The sequence below is a fragment of the Cyphomyrmex costatus genome, unplaced genomic scaffold (genome assembly GCF_001594065.2).
Source record: "Cyphomyrmex costatus isolate MS0001 unplaced genomic scaffold, Ccosl1.0 scaffold120, whole genome shotgun sequence".
NCBI classification, from domain to species: Eukaryota; Metazoa; Arthropoda; class Insecta; order Hymenoptera; family Formicidae; genus Cyphomyrmex; species Cyphomyrmex costatus.
The window spans coordinates 2,046,434-2,059,847 of NW_017275174.1; positions in this window are offsets into that span (position 1 = coordinate 2,046,434).

A 13,414-nucleotide genomic window follows, 5' to 3' on the forward strand; every position below is an offset into this window, starting at 1 on the left:
AAATAGTCAATAATTTTCTATCATATTAAAAATTAGTTTTCCTCCTTTTCTGGAAAACTTAATTTTTTTAGTCGTGTCACTTTCAAAGTAAGAGGTATAAACCAACATAAAAAATTCTCCGTGTTTGCTTTTAGATTATTTTTGAATATTTGAATGGTTTTAATCAAGTTTATGAAATGATTGTTATTAATCTAGACAGGCACACACACAATTTACTAGAATATATCTTTTAAATTCGTTCTCTTTACCTTTACCGCACGACAAACCATACTTAATAATAAACGTGTACGTGTTATGCGGAAACCGTTGTTAATATTACGCAGAATATTCTCTCAACAACGTAATAACTTAACGCCGAGAAAACCTTGCTTCGGGCTACGATGCTAATAATTTTCATGCTATCTTTCTGGTCACAGAATGCACCTTACAGCGCCATTCAACACCAGTCGCGTATTTCGTAATATTTATATCAAACATGTCCACTTGATTACGACACTCGAATCGGAGGTAACGAATCGAGATTGTCTTCGGATCACGGTGGTGATTTTCTCGTTCCCTCGATAAGATCTAAAACGATCCACTCGTCTTCTCTCTCCCTCTCTCTCTCTCTCTCTCTCTCTCTCTCTCTCCTCCCTGCCTCGCTTTTTCTCTCTTTCGCTCTGCGAATTGCATCGTGAGAAACGAAGGAGCCCAACGCCTGGCCATCGTGAGCTGCCCACCGAGCGCGATTGCACCGCCGTAGATCACCTTTATTTGCATCTGCACGACGTACCGTTGCATCCGGAGCGCGGCTACCTGAGTCCGCCGCCTGATAATTATTGTCTACACGGAAGGCGCGGAGTGCCCTTCGCCGCAGCCCAACGATGAAGACGTCGCGCTCCCAGCTAGCTCACGGTAGCTCACGTCCCGTTTTCGCGCGCAGCAATGTAAATTTCCGCGTTAATCCGCCCGATCAGAACGCGACCTTTCCTTCTCCGCCCTTGCTATCGCGCACGCAATGCGCGCCCATCGTTCCAGCGAAGATCCACCTCAAGATTGCGAATTCTCTCGCTGCATAACGAGATAGTTTTATCGCTGCGATACGCTCGTTCCAAAACGTGTACGAGTATATAGTCGTTCTCGTTCACTATGAGATAGACTTTCTGAAGGAAAGAACAATCGTTGAATTCATGCGCACATGTGTGAAGTAGTTAACAGTAATTAACACTAATTGTGTTTAGCTGCATCGAGACGTGTTTACGATGTGTGCATTTTTTTCAAACATTTACTGTGATTTCAAACGAGCTTATTATAATTGTGCTAAAAAACATCTTATTTAATTTTTATTGACAACGTATAGAACATTTTATTTCCGCCGCTTATTTATTTTTTATTCTTTATTGTTAAATCAAAAGAGAAAAAGATTTTTATCTCAAATGAATGGACTTTATAATTCCTTATTAAGTTACTTTTAAGGGAAAATTATTTCTGCTTATGTTATTTATTTTTTAATTTTAACAGAATTTCACTTAAAAATTTCAAGAGATTTTTTAAATTTACAATTGTAATATTTATCTTTTCATTGACGAAAGAAACTAAAATAAGAATTGACAACTGGATACGAAATTATAACATTGTAGGTACTACAGATTTACTTTAAAAAATGTAACGCTAATCTGTCACGGGAATTGAAACGTCGTGATGGCGCGCAGCGTATAAGAAACATCTTAATTAAATTATAATTGTAAACGGATTTATCTGAGCAAGATCTGCCTTTTAATCCGATTATCCTGCCGAGCAGCATAAATGTGATTCAAACACGGTTCCGCGTTTTTATTCTAGTTACAAAAGCTTACGCAATTATAAGTTCTGTTCGCATTACATAATTAAACAGCGACGAAGATACCCCTCGTTGTGTTTCTCAAACGAATTGTTACGCATTATTTCACGCTAGAAAATTGTGAAATCCTAACGTCGATCCTTGTTCTTTATGTGGCCGATAACATGCGCGTTGAGACCGCGAGATAATAAATTTCTGTAAAGCGCAATAAAACGGAGGATCAAGTGTACGCGAGAGAGCAGTCCGTCGAAACGAGGGAAGAATCGTACGTTATTTACCATCGGATGCTGTATTGTAACGGAGATGTAAAACCACATTTTGGCACGTAACGTAATCATTATGAAGCCGCGCGTTGATTCACTTGAAGAAATGACGTTATTAATGTATTCCAGGAACATAGACCCTCATTCCCCAATGATTACCCGTCATTTATTCGTAATCGTGTGGAAAGCTTTGTCAGTACTCGATAACATGCGTTTATTTCTTGCTATCGTATTCAATTGCATTCTACATATACCTACTTGTGTGGTTAAGCATTGACGAATTGCTATCACTTTTTATTCAACTTTGATTGGACGAACAATTATTATATAGCATACACAATAATTATTCCTATATATGTATAGTATAATAATAATTAGAATATAGAGAGTACGCTTGAAATTAATTTTACAAAATTTTTCAATATGCTTTTTTTGAAAAGCCGATTTCTTGTTTTTATACACATCGCGGCTCTCACTTTAAAAGTGACATGATTAAAGAAACGTGACTTTCGAGTTATATCACCATAAATGAATGAGTAAATACATATTATTAATCATCAAAAAAGTGAACTAACTTTACTTTACAAAAAGTCATCAAAACTCAAAATAGTGTTAAAAAAAAAAACGTTGTTTCTTTTAAGAGTTATTAAACAAAAATAGCAAAAATGATATTTTATTATGTTAAGGACATATTTTTCTTTCGTATTAGCCCATAAGTATTATAATATTTTATTAGTCAAATTTTAATATTTTATAGCAATATGAAGTGTAAAAAAATTGTTATGATGCAAAATTATTTTCAGATTTGTGTCTAGATAAATTTTTACATTTTTCAGCAAAATTGTTTTCTTCGTGCAGAGTTTCGTTTTCAGAAGCTGGCAAGAACGGCGCGCAGGATGCGCGTCGTTGCGCCTTATAAAGAGGCGCGCTAAGCTTATCTGCGCTCGCCGGTCGGTCGCGTCGCGCTCTTTTACCCCGAACCCGGGCAAGCCGGGTCCGGGCTTGTACGGAGGAAAACCTTGACGCGCCCGGCCGATTAGCATACGCCCGAGTACTCAGCGTGTCGTCTCCCTCGTTCCCTTGCACTTGCCGAGGGAACGCACTGGCGAGCACGCTGGCTGTATAAGGCCGTATAATTCAATGCGCGCGGCGTCTCCTTTCGCCGGGCGAAACGCAAAACGCGCGGCTGTCATCGCTAACCAGATCGTTATCCGGCACTGCCGCGGACGTCCCGCGATCCCGCGGGGACGACTTCGGACTCGGAATCCTGACCGGCTGAAAAACTGATATCGATCTCGCCTTTGTGCGCCACAACGTCACGCATTTGCATGCGTGATCGTGCACCGCGAGTCGTCTCGCGACGAATCTCTTCGAATCTGCTGTGAGCAACGAACTTATAACCGCAGCGTTCGCGGTCTGATGTCTCGTTGCGGAGAATGCACCGCGAATGCGGCATCATAATATAACGAGAATCGCGGTTGAGCGGTTTAGATCTATGGAGATATTATGCTGCTGTTGGGTGATCTCATTAGCGAGATTGTGAAAACTGATATTACTATTGCCAGTGTCATAATTAATGCTTCTACTTCGTTTGCACACGATCTGGCAGAACGTAACATATAATGCAGTCGATTTACGTCAGCTTTTATACAGATAAATTTAGTAAGCGGTATCTAATAATTGATTGTAGTTGTGTGAACTGATTGATTGAATAGATTTTGATAAATGGGAGCAGAGCTATTGGAAAAAATATTACATTGAACATACTCTGAAAAAAATGTTTGGGTTATATTTATTGAAGCTGTATTAAATACTCGGGCTATAATTAAGGATTTTCAAAAGGATCGAGAGAAGAAAGTCAATTATATCTATGTATTTCAATCCTTCAATATGTATAATTAAGTGAGAAATCCTGCGCCGACTAAGTTGGACCGAGAAGGCAATATTTTAATTGTGAAAAGTATCTGAGTAAAATACAATTTGACTTTTAAACATTTATTGTTTAAGCTTTTATAAGTATTCAAGAATTTTTTTAGATTTTTATACAATTCGGAGCAATATAAAAATTTCCACTGATGTTCGAAAATTGTGACGGAAAAGTGCAAAATTCCACATGATCGACAGAGAACTAATACACTTGTAATTATTAAATGAAGTATTGCTATTAATGTTTTATTTTCAATTTTTATAGAATATTATGAGGAATGTTTTGAATGCATTAATTTGGGAACATTCTTTTATTGTTTCTCAGTGTTATTATATAGTTGAAAAATTATATTAAATTAACACATTTTTAACGTATCCCAAATAGTCCATCGGAATTTTTTATTCATTTATTTTTAGAATTTCCACACATATTAACAAATATTTTGTTTTATTAATTGTTCATTTTCTCACAAATTGTTATTTAACATTAAGACATATTGAATATTAACTTAGCACAAATTTTATCACCTGTGAGGCTGCATGTGCAGCTTATTATTATTAGATTCCCACTTTCTATGTCTTGTATCAATTTATTCATAAACGCAGCACAATCGACGAATGTTGCGTCATATTATCGCGACGCAGCATCTAGGAAAGTATCGAAAAAAGTGCTAAGGAGCGAAACCATCCGTCTTCGTACGATAGCCATCGTTCCTGCGACCTGATTTCAGATAGATCGATTTATTATCATCGATCGAATGTAATAGCTTGATGTAGAAACACACCACCGTCGTCCAAGCGTGGTAACAACGGTACACGCGAGTTTTCACGATGCGCGTCACGCGTTTGATCGACGTGGGGTTTCTCCACTAGCACGGTTCGTATCGGGGACCAAAAAGCCACGGCCAACTTTTGCAATTGGCATATCAGTTACTTCTCGTAATTACAAGTGTAAAAGTGGGCAGAAGGTAAAATTTCTCCTGTAATCGAGTATCGTTTACAACATTATCGTTATACCTAATACAATGCGAATTTTGTTGACGGGCCTGAAGGAATGTGAGATGAAATTACTAGCTGTAGTACCAATTTTTTGACGAGAAAAACGTTGGAGAGTTGATGACCCTAGTTGGTGCATGACGTACCACGTTTCACGGCGGATTTATCTAGGATCTGGACACGCGGTCGTCGGATCTGCGGGCACCTCGGCTTGCATCGCGCAAGCAACAACCAGCGACGATAAATATTGCGCCGTGAATGCATGTTAATGAACACCGCACCAGGCCAGGCATAAGGCTACGTACGTTCGTACATATATGAGAGTATTCGTATGTTCGCGCCACGACGATGTGCTCTCTTCCGGCGTCTCCGATTAGATACAAAGACGACGGGAATCCACCTTGCGTGCTATTTCAATCTCTCTTCGCTTACGCGCCACTTTTTCGATTGCGGCATATCCTATTCCTTTAAAAAAACGGTCTTTTTGATATTTTTCTTTACTTGCATACATAGTGACAAAACAAGAATGATATTAAATGGTTAAAATAAAATAAAAAATTATTAGAATTGCGTTTCAAGACTAACAATTGTTCGGCGCGCAGTTTAGAAAGACTATCAGTATATAAATTCACGCGAAATTACAAGCAACTAAGATCCAGCTAAACTGTTATAGACTTCGTATTTGTATTAGTTATGTTGTTACATTAACGGTCCTTTAAAATTTAATTGTTTAAAATAAAAAATGTTTGCATTTAAAAAAATTTTTATTTCTAAACGAAAAAGTCTGAAAAAAAAAGATTAATGACAATTAGATGTTAGCAATAACCTCTGCACGCAGAGAGAATAAATAAAGTTGGATGAAGCATATACTGATATTCAATTCAATCTGTTCCGTTTGTTCTTACACTTTGTGAAATATTTGGAATATTGTATTATAGTGATGCACATATTATCTGGATCAATATTCAAAATTGTGCTAATTATATCGAATAGTCTATAATATCATAATTTTTCCATCGCATACTATAGATAAAGTAGATATATAATTTACGACTGGGCCATGAAACAGCCTCAAGCCATCTCGCCTTATCATGATAATGTAGCCATTATTATCATTATTATTATTATCACATTTTGTCTGCCTCCGCTGTGAGAGATTATCAGCCATCGAGACATTCCCAATCAACAATCTCCAACAATAATCAATGTTCGCCGACGGCTACGAAAATCCGACCGCGTGTGGAAAAGCGCATTACTCTTGCACAAAAGGCGCGAATCAAGAATGGCGAAATCGAAAAGAGGAAGAGCAGAAGCGAGCGAGCGAGCGAATCTCGTGCGCAGCAATCGCCGGGCATGTAATAGGACGGAAGCGTAATTATGGGGTTCACAGCGCGACGGCGCGGCGGCGTCTTGCGGTAGTCGCGTTATTACGTACTACCGTCGTGAAGCAATTGTTCCTGCTACCTAGCACGTGCTCACGCCGCTAAATAATATCAGCCGACTGCTGCACGGGAGAAGACGAGGGCGCGAAGGCATCCACCTAGCGCAAATGCGTTCGTCCTTGCTACCCGAGATGTGAGACGACGCAACGCGACTGTGTTTCTTTACTTGCTATTCTATATGCTTTGCAATTAACATCTCTAAGTAATATAATCTATATAACCTCTTAGTACTGACTGCTGATAGATGACTGATAGTGAATTTTAGAAATACAAACTTTTTATCGAATTGATACCTAGATGTGATATCCTACAATACGGAAACTCAAGGAAATTCAAATTTCGTTGCAAATATCGAATACTAAAGGTACGACATTTTAAAATGTCGAATCGTATCGATACATCCCTATCGCCGAGTTGTCTTGCATTGTCTTACGCGACGCGATATAAAAGCAGGATGTATAAGAGAGAGAGAGAGAGAGAGAGAGAGAGAGATAAAATATGATATTACTTGAATAGATGGAGCATGAAAGTAAATGAAGCAATTTGATAGGCGGGGCGATCGACAGAGCGAGCGGGACTCAACCTCCAGTCTCTTGTCAGATTGTTTTTATAACTTCGAATGCTAATAGATCGTGTTAATATAAAACGTGATAAATAATAAGATGTAACTATACACGAGCTAATCGGCGAAGTATAGTAATCATAGATTTAGATATTATATATCGTGGAAAACAGCTCAATGTTAGACTGCTTTCACATACACCTTTTGCTTTTCTTAAACCTTCGTTGTTACACCTTTTGACTATCTACTTTGCCATATTGGGTCTGATTGTGAGACTCACACTGTTAGATATTAAAAGCGCAACACGATGGCCCTTCCCCTCAAGTAAATAACATTTATTATTTTATTATTTTTAACTTCATGTGTGTTAGAATGTAAATTAATCTATTATATTTCTATAGTTTTAGCATAAACAATACTTACAATAACGTATGCATTGATTAAGTAAATAATAATTAAGTCAAATTAATATATTTTTTAAATTAAATTATTTTAATTAAATTAATGACATGTTGATTAAAAATAACTCAAATTGTGGATATAATTTGACATTATGAATTTAATAGTGCAATAAGATATCCATATTTAAATACTATCAATAAATAACCTTGTCTAATGTAATAGTAAAAAATATTACAATTTGAACAAAGAAAAAAATAATCAAAGTGCATATTCGTGCCTTTATTACTATTTGTAAATCAAATTTTTTAATTATAAAAATATAGTATTCGCAAAAATGTACGCGTGTAAATTGTTCGTTTGAATTAATTTGATCCATGTGTGGCAAACTAGGGTCAACTTACAAAAAGTCGCTCATTTTTGCTACCGAACGTTCCGTGTAAACTTGAAGATTTGGAGCAAGGTTGTATTTTATCTATTCTGTCTCTGTGCGTAGACTATGGGCAGACGGACAAAAGGAATCGGTAAAAACACGATCCTTGCTCGATCCCCAAATGTCATCGAAGATTTATCGCGACCGCGCCTTTCGCGGCACTGCCAAGGGCATTATCCCACTAAGGTTCTAAGCCGGTAATTGCATTCGCGCCCACCATGAGCTCGCTACGTACATACATATCTGTGGGCAATATCGTCGTGGATACACTCAGCGGTGGCAATGGCCGCCGAAGGTCGGCTGCGCGGGAAAAATCAAAGGATCGAATCTGGATCTGAGTAGGAGAATAATCGTTAGCGTTCGCCATTGCTGAGTGATACGAGGCGCCGACAAAAGGTAACTGACAGGGTAACCGCCGGTAAGGCGCACCTGTGCACACACCGTTCACTCGCGACATCGCGCTTTGCATTTCGGGATAATATCGAGGGATACGCGATCACACAGTTGCGCAAGAATGTCTCTTTCCCCACGACCGCTATCGTTCTAGTTTGTACATGAAAGCCGCGTGGCCAAATTTGTGACTTTCTCGTTAGTCTCGATAAGTACCTCCCAATCGGTTTGATCGACGTTATTTCGATAAATCGGTTCGGAAATAGCTGCAAATAAATGCGGACACGCTTGCGTAATCGGCCGCTGAAACACGATCACTTGAACGCAAGCAAATCAATCGATTTCAGCCGGAACTGCTGTGCACGCTCTATGCTTGTATCTGGATCTCGGTGCTTCGATGAAAGAGTTATGTCTAGAATAATAAATTACTAATTAACGAGAATGTATGTATAGTTATATGGCCCTGCATTTATAGTCGCATTTCTGCGAAGGAACTCAGCAAATCAGTGACTTGAGACACATGTGATACGATTTAATAAATAGATCTTGAAAGTCGGTTTGATATCCATTACGTCATATTTGCAATTTAGATGAAGTTTATCCTGAAATGCAGTCTGTTTTATTTCCCAAGATTTAATCAATTTGATTTGATTTAATTATATATGTATATTAATAGTTATTGGTTTTGTAATATTTTTCTAGAAGAGAAAAACAATTAAAAGATATTTTTATTGTAATATCTTTATATATTTTGAATGATAATTTTATTATATTGTATATGATTTGGGACATTTTAGGGATGGACTTAACGGTACTAAACTTAATATTTATTTGACCAAATTAAAGTTTAATTCTGTTTTAATTGAAAAAGTATTTATAAAAATTTATTATTTCTTTGTTTTTGTTTAGTTTTGAGAACAATGAAATAATGTAATGTTAATGAATTAAAAGATAAAAAAAAGTATAATTAAATCCCTATATCCTTTGTGGCGTTATATAATATATAATTTGATTTTTTCAATTTATTGGTGATGGTTAATACAATAAAATCAATTTTACTTCTCTTAGATAAAAATCTAGAAGTAATAATAAATTTATACAAATGTACAACAAGATAAATAGCAGAATGTATCATAATGATTCCTTTTTGTCGAAATTAATTTAAAATACAATATTCGATATAATTATTTCGTACTGCATACATTGTTATTTTAGGGTAAAACATTTCACAGAAGCAGAACAGATTGAAGTATTTGACCTTGTATTTGTTTGGTAAATATGTCTGGCTTCTTTGCAAGGTTACCGCTTACCGTATTATCATTTGCACTTCGACATTCGAGTCGGCAGGTAACGTTTCGCGTGTCATTGTATTACTCATTGCGTTGAACACGAGGATAAATGCGATATCATTTTCTGCGAACAATTAACAAATAACAAGTTAACTCGACTAAATAGTTCGTTCTGATTAAATGACTCTCACGATCGACGACTGTAAATCTATCGCCTATGTTATCAGAGTTCATATCTCGCACGATTTATTCACTTCACTTGAAAAGCGGAGCGATAGGAAATGGAAATTACAAAGCATTGTTTTTACACGCGCGTGAGCAGTAATGATTTCTCTATATATGAAGCTTAAATTCCAGATCTGGCATCGAGCTGTGATTGAATTCGGACATAAATTTCGGACACTTGTTTTTGACTGAGAGAATAATCTTGCGAATCATTTAAAAATATTAAATACGTCGAAATATATTAAGCAGTATTCAATTCTAATTGTACATTTTTGTAAATAATCGCATTTCAATTATTTGAGTTATTAACTCGAGAACTTGAATTGATTAAGTGCACTCATCGTAGACGGAATGTCGCGTGTATGAAACAGATCTACCTTATATTTTTTTTCATTTTATTTTCGCGATTGTGCGCATTTCATTTGGATTTTATTGTGATGTGAAATACTAACGAGCGTGTTGCGTGCGATTGATATCAAAAGTACAAAGTACGCGCGATTATTCCACTACAATGATTATAATTAACCGTGTTTTTGCGAGTGTTGTATTATACGAGTGCAATGAACGAATCTAAAAAGAGAAGGATGCTTGGGAGGATTGGGAAGATTGGGCTACGTTAAAGCAATTACGGAGTGAGGATTAGACAACTATTTCATCTTGAAATTACTGTTATTATGTCATTGAATAGCAAAGTAATATTTAAACTTTTTTTATACATATCTCACATTAATTACTGATTATAAAAAAAATATAGGTATTATTGAGAATGTGTATAAGCTATAATTCTAAAAATACTTTTTCTTATATAATACATATCACATGTTTAATAATTTTATGTATTGTAGATATACATACATACATGTATTTTTTTGCTGTCATTTGTACGAGCGTTTGAATAACAACAATTTTATCAAAGAGTAAGGAAGGATTACTCAATCCAAAGACAATCCAAAATTGACGAGTTATTAAAAGTTTCCATTTAATATTGATCAGAAACAAGAGACTATATTGTACGATACGTCACGTATATATCACGAGGTGATCGACGAGCGTCTTGTTCATCACGTTGATCTGATGCATCATTGCATCGCGCTGCACCTGACACTCACTCGCGATCGTATCGTATCTTCTTGCTGGCGACGCGACGGATGGCGGCGACGATGTATTGCGAAATCTTCTAAGCGAAATGACTCCACAGAACGAATGGATACGTTGAACAGCGAAACGCGCGATCGAATGGCTGAATTTTGCGACTCGTGCAATCACGGAAGGATTCAAAGTGCACGGTTAGGATACGACGGTTGCTCGATCGAAATCTGAACACGAAGATATTGCATAATTATAATAAAATTATCCATACGCGCGCGCGCGTGATGAAAGCTATGCTGTATTTAACCCTACCGAACTGATACTAAAATCTACAAGAGTTAAGTCAGTTAATTTGTAAGACCTATTTGATCATTTATGTTAAGTAAAAAGGCACTAATTAATTTTAAAGAATCATGACGATATAATTAGTACAGAAAAGGATAAATATTGATTGAAATAACATTAGACTTATTTGACAAAGAGATTTGTAATTGAGATCCAATAGTCATTTTGTCAATTTGAGAGGATTGAATGTTTTTTTAGCAATTTATTTAACATTATTACATGGAAAAAATAATTTTGTTCAAATATCTAAAAATGTACATATCTACAATAAACTCTTTTCTACATCACACCAACACCAAGTGCATTGACTCGACTAGGCATTATTACTCCTTTTTGATTTCTAGAAATTTAGTTAATACAGATCTGTAAATAATTTTATTGATTTATCAAACTAATTACGTATAATATCTCAAAAGTTTGGATTTTCTAGCAGTTTATGTCTTGCATAATTATTTTGATGATCCCACAAAATTATTTTTATATGAACACGGAAGTAACCCATGAAACGCATAGCTTTTATGTAGAAGCTCTCGCGGTGGTGGATGTCTCAAAAGTATTATTTTCATATATATATCTAGCTAAATTTTCGGGTAATTCAGCAAAACTATCTTTTCCACGTAGGATAGAAATAGCTACTACTAGCAATTAGCGTTACTAGAATTACTACTATTTTTATTTCTTGCATATCGATAAAGAAATTCCGATGTGAAAGAGTTAACAATGTTCAACTAATACTCGAGCTATGGCAAGTTACACTGACAGCTTGAAATCGATGGAATGCCGGATAAAGCGGTATTGTTTCGATGAATTTGTCTAATCAGGGAATGGTAATGCCTGGACAAACCTCAACTTCGTACGAGACCGTAGATATGCAGGGTACGGCGATACGCACCAAATATAAAGCAAGATTTAATTAAGCGTGGTAACAGTATCCGCGGCAATTAAGCGATCCTATCGTAATTGCTTAATCGAATCTTAATTACATGTACGAGTACCGTTCATGCTTAGACAATTGATACGTGATATCTGCCCGGAGATATTTCAATACCGTTCGTGACAGCAATAAAGATTACGTCGGTCGATATGAAAACATGAGAATAAGCGCATTAGCATTTCAATGCGAGCGGACAACGACACTTAACATTTTGCGGAATCGGACAGGAATAAAAAACGCGCTGCGCGTAATGTAAATCATTCGGGGGACGGCAAATGGTTTATGTATCGATAATTACGAATCTTACCGAGAAATCGATACGCCTGCCGAGGTTTAAGTCTATATAAGCCTATTTTTTATTTGCGCGACATCGCTCGAAAAATTCTAATCGGGCATGCGATTATAAATCGCCTGACAAAGAAAATAATACATTTACTGCAAACCGAGAAAATCTTGTGGCTACGTTAAGAACAGGATTGATGAGGTATATGATTTGGCTTTGTAATTTTTAAAGCGGCGCGAGATCAGACTTATTATTCAACAAGCATGAGTTATGACCGCGAGTCGTTCTGAATTCGTGTGCGTTATTTCCGAGATAGCTTTTGCTTTGCAATTTGTGAGCACCTGCCTGGACCCTTTCCTGATGGGCTAAGACTCTTTCTTAACTATTCGAAATACACTTTCGATCGTATACACAGAGTCTGGCCATATGCAGTTTTATCCAAACAAGGATGAGAAAGAAGATTGATAATCATTTCTTAGTCTTTGATAAAATTATAGGATCGTTTCGTATATTCGACACGCTTATTTCAATGTTACTTTATTTCACGTACCTCGCTATTCTCGAATAAGACGTATATCATCAAGTTTTGCATAAGCCGTGCGCAGCAGCTTCTCAAAGAGCCTGGCGTTACTTTCGGCGCGCAGAAATCGTAATTATGCACGTCCATAATCACGCGGACGCGGAAAGTAGCTAATGTATATATGACAGAGAAAATTACCCAGCGAAATCCAATAATTAATACCGCGATGACCCGTTTAAATCTTTTAAACGTCATAACGTAGTTACAAGCCACGGTGTAAAACGATGATTATACCCCGCGCGCGCGCGTGTGTACATATCACACGTATTTTTCTTCTTTGATCGCCGCATAGCGGTACTCGCGCTACAACCGGCTAAGGTATACGGCAATCGAAGCAAGACGGGTTCTATTGTCAAGAGTTTTCAAGCGATCATCGCGGCCTTATGTAATAGCGATTGGCATTGTCGACGGCGGAGCGCAATAACTTACGATAGACTTT